Source organism: Odocoileus virginianus, unplaced genomic scaffold (genome assembly GCF_023699985.2).
Source record: "Odocoileus virginianus isolate 20LAN1187 ecotype Illinois unplaced genomic scaffold, Ovbor_1.2 Unplaced_Scaffold_2, whole genome shotgun sequence".
In the NCBI taxonomy this organism is placed as follows: Eukaryota; Metazoa; Chordata; class Mammalia; order Artiodactyla; family Cervidae; genus Odocoileus; species Odocoileus virginianus.
In genome coordinates, this window is record NW_027224264.1 from 6161653 (window position 1) to 6180466 (window position 18814).

An 18814-nucleotide genomic window follows, 5' to 3' on the forward strand; every position below is an offset into this window, starting at 1 on the left:
GTATAATAATGGGGCTCCTGAGAGGAAAACACAGGAAACAGGCACTGTTACTGAGTAAATGAGGGTGAATTCAATTTTATCGCTTTTAAGCAAGCTCAGTAACTCTAACTAAAAACTAACCAACATGGTCCCTTTAGAATTTCTAGAGATGTGTTTTTCATCAATGCAAGAGAATACATTCTATTTACCAGACTGTAGGCACCTTGTGGGTGAGAGCCTTATTCACCTTTCATCTTATTCATCTTTCTGTTTCTGTTGGAAATCAGCATTTTCATCTACCCTTCCATCCAATATCACCTGACACACAGTAGGCATCCATTAAATATTTGCTGAATAAATATACTAGCATATCATTTGTTTGTAATTGTTAATTGCTGAAAATGTGTTTAAACTGGCTATATAAACAGGCTAAATTCTATCCCGACATTTCCAAAACTTTGATTATCAAAACTTTCTATTTCTTAGATACAACAAATTTTTATAGACCTAAAGAATATGGACAGGAGCTTAAGAGATCTTTTCATGCGCCAGAAGAAGTTCCATTTCCCTTTATAGACACCAGACAGAATTTTTCCAGACCTCCTTCTGTGTAACCAAACACTTTCAAGTAGCAACCAAACATTCCAAAGTGCCTAAGCTGTCTGAGTGCCATAGCAGAAGACAGCTGGGACACGAAGCTGAGAATGACCAGTGTTTACACCATATTCACATTCCCTTTAGTGCATACCAGAGTCCACAGCTTAAAGACAGGTGTGTCCTGCTACCCTATTTTTTCCTTCAAAGAGCACCTGGATCTTGTCTGGAAAACAGATCAAGAACTGCACTGCCAACAACTATAGGTGAGATGACTGAGTTTTCTGCCTCTATAATCGAGAAAGCATGATTTGAAATATGCGCTTGTAGTTTTGAGGACAATGGGATTAAAACATGTAACAGTGGGGCTGCTCTAAAAAATCCAAAATGTGTGGTTTTTCCATACTTGCAGGAATGACAAGAGAATCCACAAGAGGGATATAACTAAAAAATAGATTTAATGTGAATGAACACAGCACAAACAGTGTTAAAATAGATGGGGAAATATTCAGAACATATTTAACAGAAAAAGATTAATTTCCATGACATAAAAAGAACCCTTACACATCCAAAAAGATAAATAACCATAGGAAAATGAGCAGAGGATATCACAAGTGATATACACAAGAAACACAAAGGATTAGAAATATTTAAAAAAGAATCTTAACCTCACTATTTGTTAGAGAAATGCAAGTTAAAGCAATAAAGAGCTACAATTCATTGCTTGTCTAATGGGCAAAAAGTCAAACGTTTAAAGATACTGTGTGTCAGCAAGAAGACAGAGAATGACCCTCTCAACACTGGATGCAGCAGCAGATGTGTTGACTTGATGAGGCCTTTGTAGAAGCTATCAAATGCACAAAGCCCATAACACTTCAATTCTGCAATCCAGTTTCTTAGACTCTAGAGTAACACTTGCTCATATGTAGAAACGAGCATGCTCATGGATGTCTTTGCAGCCTTTTTGTGGTACCCAAAAGATAGGAATAATCTAAATATCTATGAACAAGAGGATCCCAGTAGTAAATTTCCCAATCTCTAACACGGTCCACCAGGCAGTATTATCAAGAGAGAGCACAAGTCAGGGCAGAAATCATCCTTGGTGGGGAAGTAAGTGATTTCGAAAGGGTACCAGGGCCTTCTGGGGTGTTAGAAATGGTCTGTGCTTTGTCTTAGGTGCTGGTTACATAAGTGTGCTTTTGTGGAAGTTCATTGGTATACACGAATTATTTTGTGTTTTTATGCATGTCAATAAAATGTTTTTTTTTAGAAGTTAACAAACTAAAAAACAGATTTGAGAGACCCTGTGCTTCAGTGGGAAGAGTACTATACTAGGAGGAAGGAGTTACGAGCCCCAGCTCCTTTCTGCCCAAACTAATTTAGGACTTTGGGCAAGTCATTTAGGCTAAATGGCAGAGCTTCCCAGGTGGCACAGTGGTAAAGAATCCACCTGCAAAGCAGGAGATGTGGGTTCAATCCCTGAGTTGGGAAGATCCCCTGGAGAAGGGAATGGCAACCCACTCCAGTATTCTTGCCTTTGAAATCCCATGGGCAGAGGAACCTAGTGAGCTATAGGCCATAGTGTTGCAAAGAGTCAGACAAAGCTGAGCACACACATAAGAATCTGTCAAGGTGGGGTTAATTATATTTTGCAGAAAGATAAAGAACTGGGCCCAATGATTTCCATCTCTTTTTCATTTCTAGGTTTTATGGCTTTTTGAGCCATAACAGTTCAGGATGATTTACCTCCATTAAGTTTCTTTTATCTATCCCCTGTTCTCTATTCCTACTCCCATAACACAGATTCAGGCCCATAGTTCACTTCCCTGGGATGATTCAAAAGTCTTCAAACTTGCCTCTCTGGTTCTGCCCCCTTTAAGATCTATAATAAAAACACTTTGGTTAGAGTATCTTTTGAAATAACAGCTCAAATCACGTCATTGCCTTCTTCAGAAACCTTAGAAACCAGTGGGGCATGGTGCAAAGTGCACAGGACTCATCGGAAAATCTGGGTTTGAATAGCTTGCTGGCTGTCTCATCTTGGGCAAGCCATTGAGCCTCTGAATCTCCATTACCTCATCTGTAAATGAGACTAGTTCTGGGATCTGCTTCTATTACTATATGTTCCATGTACAAAGAACAGACTTTTACTGAAGTGTCGAGTCCCAAGTCACACTTAACATTGTCTGCTAGGGGCCCAGAGTAAAGGCAGAGAATCAAGTTTCTTGGCTACCTTTAGAGAACACGTCTCAGCAGTCAGAGCTTCAACACAGAACTCTACAACTGACTGGCTGTTTGACAAGAGAACAAAACGTGAAAGGCACCTCCCTCCCTGTAGGCTAGAGACACTGCACCACAGAGCAAAGGACAAGTCTTAACTGATGACAGCCCAGCCTGGAAGATCTGTAGACCTCTCTGAACACACCTGACGTTGGTTTAAAAACTGTTTAACAGAGACCTGGCACAAAATCAAAAGAAGCTAAAATCTTGTGGTTACCCTGCTGAGATAATTTAGGATGCATTAGTCAATGTTTCTCAGGCTGTTCATCATAGATCAGGGTAATTATGGAGAGGAATTAAAAAAAAAGGCCAGATTAGAAAACAGCTTGCCAGCAGAACCGCTATATTTGTATGGAATGATATTTAAATCAGCATCTGACAACAGTACGTAGTTATGACTCGTTGCCTGCTCAGACTTCATGCCAAGTTCTGAAGCAAATTCAGCACTTGGCATTCATTTCAGAGGGAAAGCCTTGTTCCTTGTTACACAAGCCTCTTAAAATCTCTATCTTGACAGATACAAAGGCCACTCATGCTGGGGATGCCCCTCACATTAGATGACTTGCATGATCTCCAGAAACTAATTTTGGGGAAAGAAGACACATTCGTAATTTGATCTCTCTTCTTCCCAGGGAACTCAACCAAGCATCTTCTGAAATTTTGCCCCCATCCCTTCAAAGCTTCTTTGATTGGCCAGAGGAATGAAGTTAACCTTCATTAACCTTACCCTGCTCTGAAATAAAATTCCATGAAAATGCCTTTACTCTTCATCCAATTATGCACTTGCACTCAATTTCTTCCTGGCTTGGTGCCCAACATATAATAGCCACTTAGTAAATGTTTGCTCTTATTTACCGAGTATTCACTATAAGCAGTCACTCTTTGATAGCACTCAGCATAATCACAAATAATTATTTGTGTAATTATTTGCTTAATGAGTGTCTTCCTTACTAGATGGTGAACATCACAAGGCCAGGGTTGGAATTTGTCTTATTTACAGCTGTACTCTTAATACCTACCATGATGGTCCACACTTAAGACTCAATAAATATTCATTTAACAAAAGAACACCATGCACTAAGCACTGTTTCGTCACCTTGTCATTTAATTCCCAAACAACCTGTACACTTGGTATTAAGACTTCTACTTTATAGGTGAAGAAACTGAGGCCCAAAGAGCTTCAATAATTTGCCTAATGTCAGAGCCAGGGTTCTGAGCATGTACTCTTAACCATGATTGTATCCTGCTTCCCTCATTTTATGTACTGTTCTATATATGCAGATGACACCACCCTTATGGCAGAAAATGAAGAAGAACTAAAGAGCCTCTTGATGAAAGTGAAAGAGGAGAGTGAAAAGTTGGCTTAAAGCTCAACATTCAGAAAACTAAGATCTCAACATTCAGAAAACTAAGATCATGGCATCCGGTCCCATCACTTCATGGCAAATAGATGGGGAAACAGTGGAAACAGTGGCTGACTTTATTTTTCTGGGCTCCAAAATCACTGACAGATGGTGACTGCAGCCATGAAATTAAAAGATGCTTGCTCCTTGGAAGAAAAGTTATGACCAACCTAGACAGCATATTAAAAAGCAGAGACATTACTTTGCCAACAAAGGTCCATCTAGTCAAGGCTATGGTTTTTCCAGTAGTCATGTATGGATGTGAGTGTTGGACTATAAAGAAAGCTGAGCGCTAAAGAATTGATGCTTTTGAACTGTGGTGTTGGAGAAGACTCTTGAGAGTCCCTTGGACTGCAAGGAGATCCAACCAGTCCATCCTAAAGGAGATCAGTCCTGGGTGTTCATTGGAAGGACTGATGTTGAAGTTGAAACTCCAATACTTTGGCCACCTGATGTGAAGAGCTGACTCATTGGAAAAGACCCTGATGCTGGGAAAGATTGAGGGCAGGAGGAGAAGGGGACGACAGAGGATAAGATGGTTGGATGGCATCACCGACTCAATGGACATGGGTTTGGGTGGACTCTGGGAGTTGGTGATGGACAGGGAGGCCTGGCATGCTGCGGTTCATGGGGTTGCAGAGTCGGACACGACTGAGTGACTGAACTGAACTGAACTACTATATAGTAACTGTAGCCTGAAAAAGTTTTATAAGTTTTCTAAGCCTCAGTTTTCTTATCTATAAACAAAGGAGAAAATGGTATCTATTTTACAGATTTGTTATGAAGTTTGCTTGAATATCTATATGTAAAACACTTGGTTATAGAGGTTGGCATGCAATCAATATTTAATAAAAGCTGCTGCTCCTGTATTATTGTTATTGAATCAAATATGCAGAAGAAATGGACTGGAGCTAGGGAATGCCACTTGCTGAAACCTGTCTCCCCTGCAAAATAGTACATTCCATTTGAGCAGTTGGACACATCTAATGGTTTTCTGTGTCACTCTCATCAACCCTCACTTACCACGTCCCATAAAACAGCTTGCACATGAAAGCTGCTTTTGCTTAAAATTCAAATGTAGGAGAAGCAAAATATTTTAAAGTTAATTCTATTACACAAGCAATTGCTCAATGGAAATACCACAGCCTGCATGGTTTAAATTAAATAGCTCCCATTATCAAGAAAATTGAGGTAGGAAAACAAAATCAAGACTGTCTCCCAATCCTTTTGAGGAAATTTCATCATCATGGACTTTTATTTCAATAGGTAGTAAAATGGATATCAGGAAATGGAGCAGAGAAAAAGAAAACGGCATATTAGGCAGTCACTTCTTTCTGTGTTGAAATACCTAGCATTGTCAACACACACACACAACTACTTTGTCACCTTCTGGTATACTGCTTCACTGTCACTTCAGTTCTTGACAGAAGATGTCAGACATACTTTATCATAGAATACAGTATCCATGGTTTTGCTTTCTTCTGCAGTTTCAGTTACCCAGGGTCAACTTTGGTCCAAAAATATTCAATGGAACACTCCAGAAATAAACAATCCATAAGTTTTAAGTGGCATGCTATTCTGAGTAGTGTGATGAAATCCCCCACTGTCCTGCCACACGAATCATCCTTTTGTCCAGGGTATCCCTCTTGTAAGTCACTTAGTAGCCACCTAGGTTATCGAGTCAATTGTGGTATCAGCAGTATTTGTGTTCAAGTAACCTTTACTTTACTTAATAGTGGCTGCAAAGTACAAGAGTAGTTATCCTGGCACTTTGGATATCCTCCTACTGTGCCTGATTTATAAATTAAACTTTATCATAGGTATGCATGTATAGGGAAAAAATATAGTGTATGTAGGGATTGCTACTATCCCCCATTTCAGGCATCCACTGGGGGAATCTTGGAACATATCTCCATGGAAAAGTGAGGACTACTGCACTACAAATGGCCACCATTCTGAACCATAGTGGCCTAAGTACACCTAGTTGCTCAGATGCAATATGGGTAGCTGAACTGGTCCTTAAGCCTGGCTGCATAATGAAATAATTTGCAACGCCTTTAGAAAAACATTGATGCCTGGCTCTTCCTCAATTTCCATTCTGACTCAGTTGATTTTTGACAATAACTTTAGAGCTATCCTGTCTGGGTTTGGGCCATATCTCCTCTACTTCTTTACTATTTGCACAAATTAACGTCTCTGTTTCTTTATCAATAAAATGGGGATAATCATAGAGTTGCCATGAAAGTAAAATAATTTAACACATTTGAAATACTTAGAACAGTGTCTGGCACACTGGTAGTAGTAGTAATAAAGTATTTTAAGTATTACACTCTGGTGTCATGGAAGAGAAAGGAAGGTGTGTAGAATTTGCAATCACATGTGAAATGACAACGCTAAAATGGCAGCAAAGGTGTCTGTGTTTGAAATTCATGAGAATGAAATCTCCTCCCTGTAAGGTATTACTCTCAGGCGAAATCAGATGATAGAAAGTTGAATTCCATCTGGAATTTGTCTTGACTTTATACATGGAGAAGTAAAAATCTAAACATAACACATGGTGCTAGAACAACCCTGTTTTTTTGTACCTTGCAATGGTCTGTCATTGCTAGTTCCCCTGGGTTAAAAAGAATTCTGAAAATAGAAAAATCCAAAGTCATATTTATCTGCAAATAAACAGCAATGTTGGGACAGTGGAGGTTCCCATCACACTTGGCATCATTCCATGGGGAGGAGAGAACATTCATTCTACTTGTGAGAGAGGACAGACAGTAATATAGAAACTTCTCTGGGCTGTCTCTCCATCCCTGCTTGCTCCTTGGCACAGGAGGAACATCCACTTATCTGATTAGTAAGATTAGAATAAAAATAAGTGCTCATTTCTGGCTTAACCTCTTCATTCTGGCTCTCAGGTCAAAATGTCCTCAAGTTGAAGATGACCTTTTCTCTCTTCTAAAGTGAGCAGCACTTAGTCAGGGCACAGGTACTGTTTTCCAGTTGTCATGCCCAGAGGCCCATCTTGCTCTTAATTTCTAGCTTCCACTGAATTGTGACCTAGGGCATCACTCTCACTGACAATGATAAGGTAAATGGTCTGTTCTGCTGACTCAATCTTCCCTATCGGTGAGTATCAATGTAGAGATTTGGAGCAGGAGATGGTAGGAAGCTTCATTAGGCCTTAGGCCAAGTCATGTTCTTATAGTTTTACTTATAATAAAGTTGATGCTAGATCTTGTTCCTCAAGTGGCTTTTTGTGTCTGCTCTCAGTTTGACTCAGAATTGAAAGAACACCCACACTCGCAAACGACAGGCAGCAGTAGTAGCAACTATACAAGTAGTATCAGGGTGAAACGGATAACCAGCTCAGGTTGGGTACATGAGACAAGTGCTCGGGCCTGGTGCACTGGGAAGACCCAGAGGGATCGGGTGGAGAGGGAGGTGGGAGGGGGGACTGGGATGGGGAGTACATGTAAATCCATGGCTAATTCATATCAATGTATAACAAAAACTACTGTAATGATGTAAAGTAATTAGCCTCCAACTAATAAAAATTTAAAAAAAAAAAAAAAAAACAAGTAGTATCTGTTTTTCTGTTTTGCATATAGGGTTATCGTTACCATCTTTCTAAATTCCATATATATGTGTTAGTATACTGTAATGGTCTTTATCTTTCTGGCTTACTTCGCTCTGTATAATGGGCTCCAGTTTCATCCATCTCATTAGAACTGATTCAAATGATTCAAAAGAGACTCAGATGTATAGAACAGACTTGTGGACTCTGGGAGAAGGCGAGGGTGGGATGTTTCAAGAGAACAGCATTGAAACATGTATATTATCTAGGGTGAAACAGATCACCAGCCCAGGTTGGGTGCATGAGACAAGTGCTCGGGCCTGGTGCACTGGGAAGACCCAGAGGGATCGGGTGGAGAGGAAGGTGGGAGGGGGGACCGGGATGGGGAATACATGTAAATCCATGGCTAATTCATTTCAATGTATGACAAAAACTACTGTAATGATGTAAAGTAATTAGCCTCCAACTAATAAAAATAAATGGAAAAAAAAAAAGTAGTATCTGATAGTTTTCTAAACACTTTTCCCACTTATCAGAAGTAGCAACTAGAAAAGGCTTCTGTGATTTGCCCTGGGTCCAAAGACTTGCAAGTGACAAATCGAGTACTAAACTCACAGTCTTCAGTATTCTTATAACATGTCTAAGTATGCTTATTTCTCTCTGAGGCCAGTGAGGCCACGGAGGCCCATATAGGCCTCAAAGTCAAGAACAACACTTGCTTTGATGACTTTACTAAGCTAACAGGAGAGAAACAACCTTTCCAAATCCAAGAACCCTTTTACTGTGAAATTGGATTTTACTGACCTAAAACTGATTTTTATCAGACAAGTCCTCACACTCAAAATCGAGAAATTGAAAGAGATCCTCTAGACAAAATTATGCAACAAAGCTTAAATAACAGATAAAACACGATAATGAAATTTTTTCCTATTTGGATGCAGTGGCCGTAGGGTAGGCTGGGATGGGGGAAACAAACTGTTCCCTGCCAAGTAAGCAGGCGTCACAAAGAGCTGCTTCTGTGATTTGCTGAGCTGCTGAACTTGTAGCTCTACAAAAGCAATTTCCTCATAGGTGTTTCCCAGCCTCCAACTTCTAGTTTGAGGCCAAAGGGCCCTTTCCTGTGTGGCAGACAGAACAGATATGGGGCCTATATACCACTGCATTCAGTTCAGTTCAGTTCAGTTCAGTCGCTCAGTCGTGTCCGACTCTTTGCGACCCCATGAATCGCAGCACGCCAGGCCTCCCTGTCCATCACAAACTCCCGGAGTTTACTCAAACTCATGCCCATCGAGTCGGTGATGCCATCCAGCCATCTCATCCTCTGTCATCCCCTTCTCCTCCTGCTCCCAATCCCTCCCAGCATCAGGGTCTTTTCCAATGAGTCAACTCTTCACGTGAGGTGGCATTAGCTTGCTACAAATCATGCAATATTGATACTAGCATGGAGAAAGGCAACTCCTCTAGGTCACAGATAAACTTGCTTCAATACAAATGAATCAATCACATGCCATAGTCCTAGCCAACTTGAAATGATTATAAAGGTCTGGTAATAAGCAGTTCTGGTTCTGCTACTATTCATAATTAATCACAAGACTTTAGAAAAGTCCGTTCTCTGGCTTTCAGTTTCTTCATTTGTGAAAATGATGGAGTTAGACAAGATTGCTTTCAACTCTGAAATACTATGACTCAACACCTATATCATTAGCGTCTATATTACCAACACATGAGGCTGACTCATACTTCAGGTCTGTGAGAAAACTTATGAGGTACAAAGAAGTCACAAAATCATTCCAAAGCTATTCAGATGGTTGGAGCAAGTTAAGAGAGGTGTGCTTGCATTCTTCTATTTTGCATCTTCTGTGCCAAGCTCAATCTCCCCTCCTCCTGACAGTCCTTGAAGATGAAAAATTTCACACTGAGTTTCTATCAGAACTGAGAAAGAAGACAGCTTACTTTTTTGATCCTCTAGTTATCAAGATACGGCTTTATTTTTTGAAACTGTAACCAGATAAAAACATCCAAAGGACTAAAGAAATTGAGTAGGGCTATTAGTCTACTCTTTTTCTTATTTTAATTCCATCTCAAGGAACAACAGGCTCTTCTTGCCTTTGGCAATATAATAATTCAGCTGACATGCTAGAAATACCACACACCAAGATATAAAATGGTGGCATTTTCTTTCTTTAAAAACAATCAATGCTTTCATTTGTGGACTTCAAAGTACATATGAAATAAAAGTCTTAGCCTTGTGAGGCTGAGGTAAATCAAAGGGCTGAAAGTGTCATTAAAAAGTTTCCTGGTTCATTGCCCCTCTTCTAGGTAAGAAAGGAACAAAAGTACTCTCAGGCAGATGAGTGTTGATCCCATTTTTATATTTCTTTTCCAAGCAGGCTTAAACAACTTCCTCTGATAACTCATTCCAACATAGTTCTTCTTTATGTCTGACTTAACCTCTTCTCCTTGTTAATTTAGTCTTGGCAATGCTGGAACTGTTCACTGTCTTTTATATTGTCAAGTCTCATTCTGACTTCTAGGAATTCTAAAGGAAAGTGTGAGAACTGAGTTAGGAGTCTATGATCAAGTTTAGAAACTGTCTGGAGGTCCTTAGAATATCCTAACATTCCTGGTGATGCTACTCCATTTCAGTCAAAGTTATGTCTCCTCTCTGGTTATTAGCACCTCATCTGGAAAGTGAAATGAATATGAAAATATATTAAGAGAAAGAACCACAATATCAATGCAAATCATCATTGAACTGAAGGGTCTTCCTGGAAAACTTGTACTCTTAGGGTTCAATCATTATTGCAAATGGAAAATGGTTGAAGGTCCTTTTTCATACTGAGCTATTCATTATTCACATGAACTTTGGCAAAATTGCTTATTTTTGCTAGTATTAGGCATCACATAATTAAACGCAAACCTATCAACACAGAATTATGAGGGAAGGCAATAGAGGCAGGACTATGTCCACATCTGGATGATCATTCTGGTATCATAATTATCCCCAAGTTAGTTGCCCACTCTTTCAATGAGCTGGCATCTTATTAGAATGCCAGTGTACTGTGATGTTGCTGCTTAAAACAGTGCATTTAATTTTAGTTATCATCTGGTTGGCCTTGCTGACTCATAGATTCTTCCACTTCAGTGGAAGTATTTGCAAAAAGGGTTGGTATCTCTGCTTCTACAAATCCAGGTGGATCTCAAACCAGGAGACAGCTGGTATCTCCTGGACAGGAACTTGGCACTATGATTTGACAAGGGTTTAAAATGTTTCTAACTCTTTAGCCATAGAGAACCATGTGAATAAGTGGACTCACCACAATCTTAGAAAATCTGTGCAGCTGCAGCATCACCAGGAAACATTTCCATGGGGAAAAGGTGAAATTTGAGAGCAAACACACTGATGAATTCTGAACTCACCTTAAGAGTGCAAAGCAGCCAGATCCACATAGAAAGAGTTTATGGCCAAATACACACTAATATATAATTCAGGTTATGGATCTACTCCACAGAGGAGTTGGGACAGGACACCCAATTCCAGCTGTTAGCTTCCCTTGGGCACAAGTGAAATTTCATCCAGTTAAGAGGAAAAGATTCCATTAGGGTTGGGTATCTGTTTCACAAGCACACAGATTCAATGTGTGGTTGCTCTCGGGATGTAATCTCATGAATGTCGAGTCTGACCTTTAGGGACAAGTGAGGCAGTCAGTTAATCAACATTAGATATGAGTGCCTAACTTGTGCACAGGTCTACCCTGCAAATGACATGAGAATAACAGAGAATATTAAGGCAAAGGGAAAGTAATTCTTCTGCCAGATATGTGATCAGTCAACAAACATTTCTTTAACATCTGTTATGTGCAAGACTGTATCTCTGCCAAAAAGCATATGGCACAGGGGCCCTTCCAATCATGGGCTGATGACTGAGTTGAAAAGTTCAGATACATTAGTATGAACAGATAGCCAATAGTTCAAGGTGGTCTATAATCAGTGGCAAGTGATTCATAAGAATATAATGACCAAGGAGTTTCAGAGGTATGAGTGAACAATTCTAACTAGGATGCTCCAGAAGGCTTTCTGGAGAAGGTATGACTTGTAATAAATAGGTGCTGTCCCTTGGACATGATTTTGACATATGAAAGAAGAGGACAAGCACGCCAGGCAAAGTAAATGGCATGAGCAAGGTCCTGAAGTAGGCAGGCCCATTGCCTATTTGGAGAAAGGTAGCAGACAACCTTGGTGGAAACAGAAAATTGTTGGGGGAGTAGCTGAAAAGAAGGGACAATGGGATCTCTGCCTTTGAAGGGATCCTGCTGCTGCTGCTGCTAAGTCACTTCCGTCATGTCCGACTCTTCACGACCCCATGGACTACAGCCTACCAGGCTCTTCCATCCATGGGATTTTCCAGGCAAGAGTACTGGAGTGGGTTGCCATTGCCTTCTCTGTGAAGGGATCCTAGAGATGATCAAATCCAAGTGCTGCTCACCTTACTCTCAAACAAACACAGATTTCCCTAGTGTGCCACCAATGCTTACTATGCATTTTAGTAACAGACCCAGACTTCTAATATCTACAGACACAGTACTTCTGGGAAAGTAGTTAGAGAAAAGCTCTGGATTTGCGGGTCTAGTCAAACAACTTGCTAAATGCTCATTCTTAGGAAAGTTTATTCATCCTTTATTTCTTTACCTATAAATGTGGATAATAGTGCGTGCATACTTAGTTGAACAGTCGTGTCCGACTCTTTGCAACCCCATGGACTGTAGCCGGCCAGGCTCCTCTGTTCATGGGATTCTCCAAGCAAGAATACTGGACTGGTATCTTCTCCACCCTGGGATCAAACCTGGGTCTCCTGCATTGCAGGCGGATTCTTTACCATTTGAGCCACCAGGGAAGGCCGTGGATAATAGTATACTCACTTAAAGCAGAGGCAGGAAGAAAAGGAGAAAGAATGCTTGAAAGAATCAGAAAAGGAAGAGGAATCTGCAAAGTGTATTGCCAAGGAAAGCAGAAGTAGAAAGAATTCAAGCAAGGCGAGCTTGTTAACAGCATGAAATGAAGCAAACAGGTCAAGGGAGCTGAGACCTGCCAAAGGGCCACTGACTGTGACAATTCGGAGGTTGCTGGCAACCTTTAAGAGATCAATTCTAGTATAAAAAGGGAGAGGCAGTTTGTAGAAAAGGGTGAGGTATGAGGGGTGGGAAGGAAGAATAGAATGTATGGTGAGGAACCAGAGCTGCAGGCACGGAATTCTCCATCATGTGTAGTGACAGAGAGGGAGAGAGAGAGTTTTGCTTCAAAGAGGTCACAGGGGTGAGTGACGTAATGGCTGCATGAGTATCTCAGCTTAGAACTGAAATGGCTGGTAGCCCCTGGCTTTCCTTCTTGCTAGGAAGAAGGCAATGGTGATAAAATAAGCAGGAAGTTCCTATTCACAAAGTATATTCCCTCTTCCCTTTGTCTAGAACTGCATAGGAAGAAAATACCCTTAGAAAACAATCTGCTCATTTATAATACCATAAGATTGCCAGCTGAACAATTATGAGACTCCTTGTATAGTAAAATCTCATTAATTTGGACTACACTAATTTAGAGTTTGTGGTAATTTAACCCGGGCTGGAGTTACTACTGTACTATTATACTTACAAAGAAAGGGTCCACTAAGGAAATAGTGGGAAAAAGATTACAAGGGAGATAATTTAGCCTGCCAGGGGCCTAGTTCACCTATTTTTAAGAGCATACTGTTTTTTTAAGAGCTTACGCATATTCATTATTTGAATGCAAATTGATTCTGCTAATTATAGATTAACATAATCTACTGCTAAAATCCTATATCTGCAACAGTTACTTCGCTCTCACTGCGTATGGTCATTAGGAATAAAACTGTGATTCTTTAAAGGTCGGTTCACAATTCAGATTAATACATACCCCTTTTCTCCACCCTCGTGAGCTAACCAATGTTCTGGAGGTATTATTCTAAACTAGCACATCACTCACCATGAACACAGTGGAAAAACTAGGTGATCAAAAAAGGTGTCAGAGCAGCCAAAATAGATGTTTTAAAGTTGATGCCTTAAATCTTGTATCTCTCTACATAGCAGGTTCTCTCACAGCTGATTTAACTCTTACTTAACATATTCATTTAACACACCAACCTGGAGATCTTGCTTTTATTTTTTTTTAAAGTTTGTAACTGATTAGGAAGAGAAAAGGGGCTGTTACAGAAGGGACAGTTAGAGAAACTAGAGATGAGTGCAGGCTGCAGAAAGGAGGCAGGACGTGGATAAAATGGGGCTGATCTGCGAAAAGGTCTATATTCCTTAGTAAACTCAGAAAAGTATAATAGAGTGTTGCAGCACAGTTCAGTTCAGTTCAGTCGCTCAGTCGTGTCTGACTCTTTGCAACCCCATGGACTGCAGCACGCCAGGCTTCCCTGTCCATCACCAACTCCCAGAGCTTGCTCAAACTCATGTCCATCACAGTACAATGACTAATGACTGGAATTTTGGATTTAAATGATCAAGCAAAGTTTAGATTATGTTGATATATGACTTAAAAAGACAGATGTTACACATACACAATTTGTATTCACAATGTTTAACCTAAAAATGTGAAATGCATTGATGTTTAAAACAATGAAGTTCGTAATATTATCATAATAACAAAATAGCAACATTTATGAAGGGATTTATTAAGAGAGGAATTGTGTGCAGATATCAAGCTAAATAATTTATCTAATTTCATTTAACTCTACTAATAATCTTAAGAGGTTTTAGTGCTATTTTTAACATTACAGTTGAAGAAAGTGAAAGTCAGAGAGGTTAAGAAACCCACTCGCAGGCACAGACAGAGCAAGCTAGGATTACAACTCAAGCCATTTCCTTAGCTGTATACTATGTCTTTCCAAAAAAAAAAAAAAAATCCAAAAAACAAACCAAAAACTCACACTTTTCTCGAGGGGTCTAGATAGCTAATGATTTACAGTATTTTTGTTTTCCAAACTTGTATTGAACAAATATCTTGATTTATAAGCAGAAAGACCTATGATCTAAGAGTCAGGTATGACGTTGTACGTTTGTAAACATGCTCCATTTTATAAGGCGAATGTCAAAGTAATAGTAAAAGACTGAATGAAACAAAACCCCAAACCCCATGCACATGTCTATTAGGCCTATGTTAAAATCTCAGATCAGTCTCTATGGATTACAGATACTATTTTCAAATGAATAAATAGCCAAGTAACAAAGAGATGAAATTTAAACAAATATTTTCTCTTACTTTAATATTTATATTAATATTTTAATATTTAATCACTTAATATTTGAAGTGATCAGTGAAGATCTGGTTCTCCCATTCCCCCCCGCCACTTGTTTTGGAGAAATATAACATGCGACTAGGTCAACAGAGCATGAACGATGGGGGAATTGCAGGGGAGGCTAAAAATTCAGTTAGCTGTTATACAGGATTTAGAACAATCTGTTCATCAGCTGTTCTCAGAGAGCTATGAGGGCATGGAACACATGCGGGCATGGTGTGTACTGGGGGAAACAGGGGTGGGGTGGGGAGATGCAAATATAGGCAGTTATCCACATGAGTATAAGTGACGGTTCCTACTACTTGTACATACAAAGAAAGATGTACAGTGACATCACTCACTCATGTAATTCTTTCTGCATAAGTCAAATGTTTTTTATTCATCTCTTCTTGTCTTAAGCCTATCCATTCAAGGGCCAGCTACAGATGCCATGTCTGCTTTGAAGTGTTCCATGATGCCCAAAGCTGATTGAAACTCATCCCCTGTTTGTGCTCCCATAGGTTTTCTTCCCTTTTACACATTTACCACAGCACTGACAATACTCTCTTCTATGATTAGAGTTACTCAAGTATGTGCTTTTCCCTCCCTCTGTTCCACCACGAGTTCCTCGAGGGCAGGGGCCTCGTTCTCATTTCTCTAGCTCTTACAAATCCTAGGCCAGTGCCCACCACAAACAGGCTCCGGGACAGCGCTGGCTCGGTGGCACTGGCCTAAGAGCGTGGATTATTGCCTAGCTTACCTGAAGGAGCATTTGTTCTCTTTCTTTTCTTGCTTGACTCTCCTCCATTCTTAGTGAGGCCTTCTGTGACCAGAGGGCCACTGGCACTATCAAACTGCAGGGGCTTGTTGTTGCTGACAGGGTCAAAGGGCAGCTGGTTCAACCCTAAAGAAGAAAAAGAAAGCCAAAATCCAGACTCCATTAAGGACTGGGATGTCTCTAGGTTCTATTGTATGAGCCACGAGAGGAACGCTGTCTAGATCTTAAAAGCTTGGCAGTAAGAGGCAAATTCCTTAAAAGCCAATTAGTTGCCCTCTGCCATTTTTACAGCTCTTGTTGATAAGTACAGAAGTAAAATATAGGCTTTTATAAGACTGCAGCTCTGTCATTTGTAAGATCCCTCCTGTTTCTTGGAAATTAACATTTATGACCATAAATTAACATTATGGCTATCACCTCCCTGAAAGAGATAGTGCTGCGTGCTAAGTTGCTTCAGTCATGTCTCAACTCTTTGTGACCCTCTGGACTGTAGCCCTCCAGGCTCCTCTGTCCATGGGATTCTCCAGGCAGGAATACTGGAGTGGATTGCCATTTCCTTCTCCAGGGGATCTTCCTGACCCAGAGATTGAACCCACGTCTCTTACATCTCCTGCATTGGCAGGTGGGTTCTTTACCACTAGTACCACCTGGGAAGCCTAAAGAGCTAGGACCCTCTTTAAATGTGGCTATGGATGGACCTACTCTTCCTTTGACAAGTTTGGTCACATATTTTTTAGATTATCTCTGGACATTTTTTTCCTTTCTTTCATTGCAAGGATTGTTGAATTGATGCAGATGTAACATTAGACTGTGTGTGTGTGCTTAGTCACTCAGTTGTGTCTGACTCTTTGTGACCCCCTGGATTGTAGCCCACCTATCCTGGTGTTAAAGTCACTGCCAACAATAATATAAGGATTTCCAAAAAAGAAAACCATAAGCAAACTAGAAAAGGAAACAAAGATATAAAACTTGCGAGGGAGTTATTTAGTAGTTGGAATGATGGGAAATTACAACCCAGGTTTGGGTAGTATTAATCCCATCCTCTTCAAATGATCTCAGAGCATGGTCACTTTACTAGTCGCTGCTGCACAATATAAAATGGCAGAAGTCATTTTTTATTCCCAAGTCTTATCTGTTTCAGTCAGGGGCAAACAGAGATAGTTTCTTACTCCTCTGGCATCAGAACCTGGAATTTCAAGTGTTTCAATTAAAGCTTCATGAAATGTGGAATCAAGAGCTTTGTTAAAAATCCAAAGTTAGGTGATCTCTCCTAAGTCTTTTATCTACTGGTCCTCTAATCCTATCAAAAGAGGAATCAAGTTGGCTTGCTATGGCTCACTCTTTAACTCTCAATTTTTCTATAGCCCACAGCTGTACAATTCTTAAAGAAATGTTGTAAAATGTCAATGAAAATTTGAAATCCAGTCAGCTAAAGGTCAACCAAATTTCAGTAAAATGAATGTTAAGGTGCTAACAAAATGGCTTTACATTCTTGTTTTTAATGAAAAGTATCTCTATGCTGTTTTCAGCCCATGGAACAAATACCATTTGTTCTGCAATCAGATTCCACTCGGAACACCTCCATTAAAAAGTCTTCTGGGACTTGTCAAACATTTTCCTTTACATCATCTGAGTAGCAAAGTGAAAGAATGAAAACTTGCATCTGTATCTTAACTCAACCATTCACTGCATCCTATCCATGTCCTATTAAATCCCTACCATGAACAGAACTAAAGAAACAAATAATTGCTATGTGGCTCAGACTGTAAAGAATCCAGCTACAATGCAGGAGACCCAGACTCAATTCCTGGGTTGGGAAGATCACCAGGACAAGGAAGTGACAACACACTCCAGTATTGCTGCCTGGAGAATGCCGTGGACAGAGAAGCCTGGCTTCTCCCCGTGGGCTACAGTCCACGGGGTTACAAAGAGTCGGACACAACTGAGCACCTAACACTAACACTAAAAAACTTTCAGATCATGACCAAGACTATTTTCAAAGAAGATTAGTTTTTATATAATTTACAAATGAATGTATTTCTTGCACTTGAATAGTCACAGAGTCCAAAAGGATTAGTGTACTATTCTAAGACTAAAATTTTTCTTGGTATTTCTTTCTGTGATATCAGGCTGATCAAAACAAGGTCCATGGAAGATAGAATATTATAGTGGAAACAATATATGCTTCAAAGCCTGAGAGATTGGGGTTCAAATCCTGGCTCTATCATTTTCTATTTGGGTGTGCTGTGCTTAGTCGCTCAGTCGTGTCCAACTCTCAGCAACCACATGGACTGTAGCCCGTCAGGCTCCTCTGTCCATGGGGATTCTCCAGAATACTGGAGTGGGTTGCCATGCCCTCCTCCAGGGGATCTTCCCAATTCAGGGATCAAACCCAGGTCTCCCACATTGTAGGCGGATTCTTTACCATCTGAGCCTCCAAGGAAGCCCATAGAATACTGGAGTGGGTAGCCTATCCCTTCTCCAGGAGATCTTCCTGACCCAGGAATCAAACCGGGGTCTCCTGCATTGCAGGCGGATTCTTTACCAGCTGAGCTATGAGGGAAGTCCTATCTGGGTAGCTTCTGGCAATTCATACAATTGCCCTTAGTCTTACCTTCATAACGTGTAAAAGGGGAATGATAACACTTCACAGGGCTGTTGCAAAGATAAGCAAACATATATATATTCTAAGTGAATTAAAACAAACTTTTCCCTGGCAAGTTTGAAGTTTGTAAGTAGCTCTTCTAAGGAGGATCTGTCTCTCTTTCTCTGCTATAGCCATATCTCTAGCATCTTGGTGCCTAGCACCATGCCTGGCACATAGTGAGTGTTGAATGAATGAATTCTCAATAAGGTGGGGTAGCTGACTCATTCTATGAACTCATGTAGTTAGAATAAAGAATTAATGACACAGCTTA

General features: G+C 40.3%; 1 protein-coding gene across 11 annotated transcripts in view; it reads right to left on the minus strand.

Moving 5' to 3' along the window:
- Positions 1-18814, minus strand: part of ENOX2 (ecto-NOX disulfide-thiol exchanger 2) — a 303381-nt gene that overhangs the window by 175503 nt on the left and 109064 nt on the right. For 7 of the 11 annotated variants that reach the window (XM_070462305.1, XM_070462304.1, XM_070462300.1 and 4 more), the window contains one exon: positions 15879-16022. The exons of the other annotated variants lie outside the window; for them this stretch is intronic. The gene's annotated coding sequence lies outside the window, so the exon portion shown is untranslated. The remainder of the gene's footprint in view (positions 1-15878; positions 16023-18814) is intronic. 11 annotated transcript variants of the gene reach the window in all.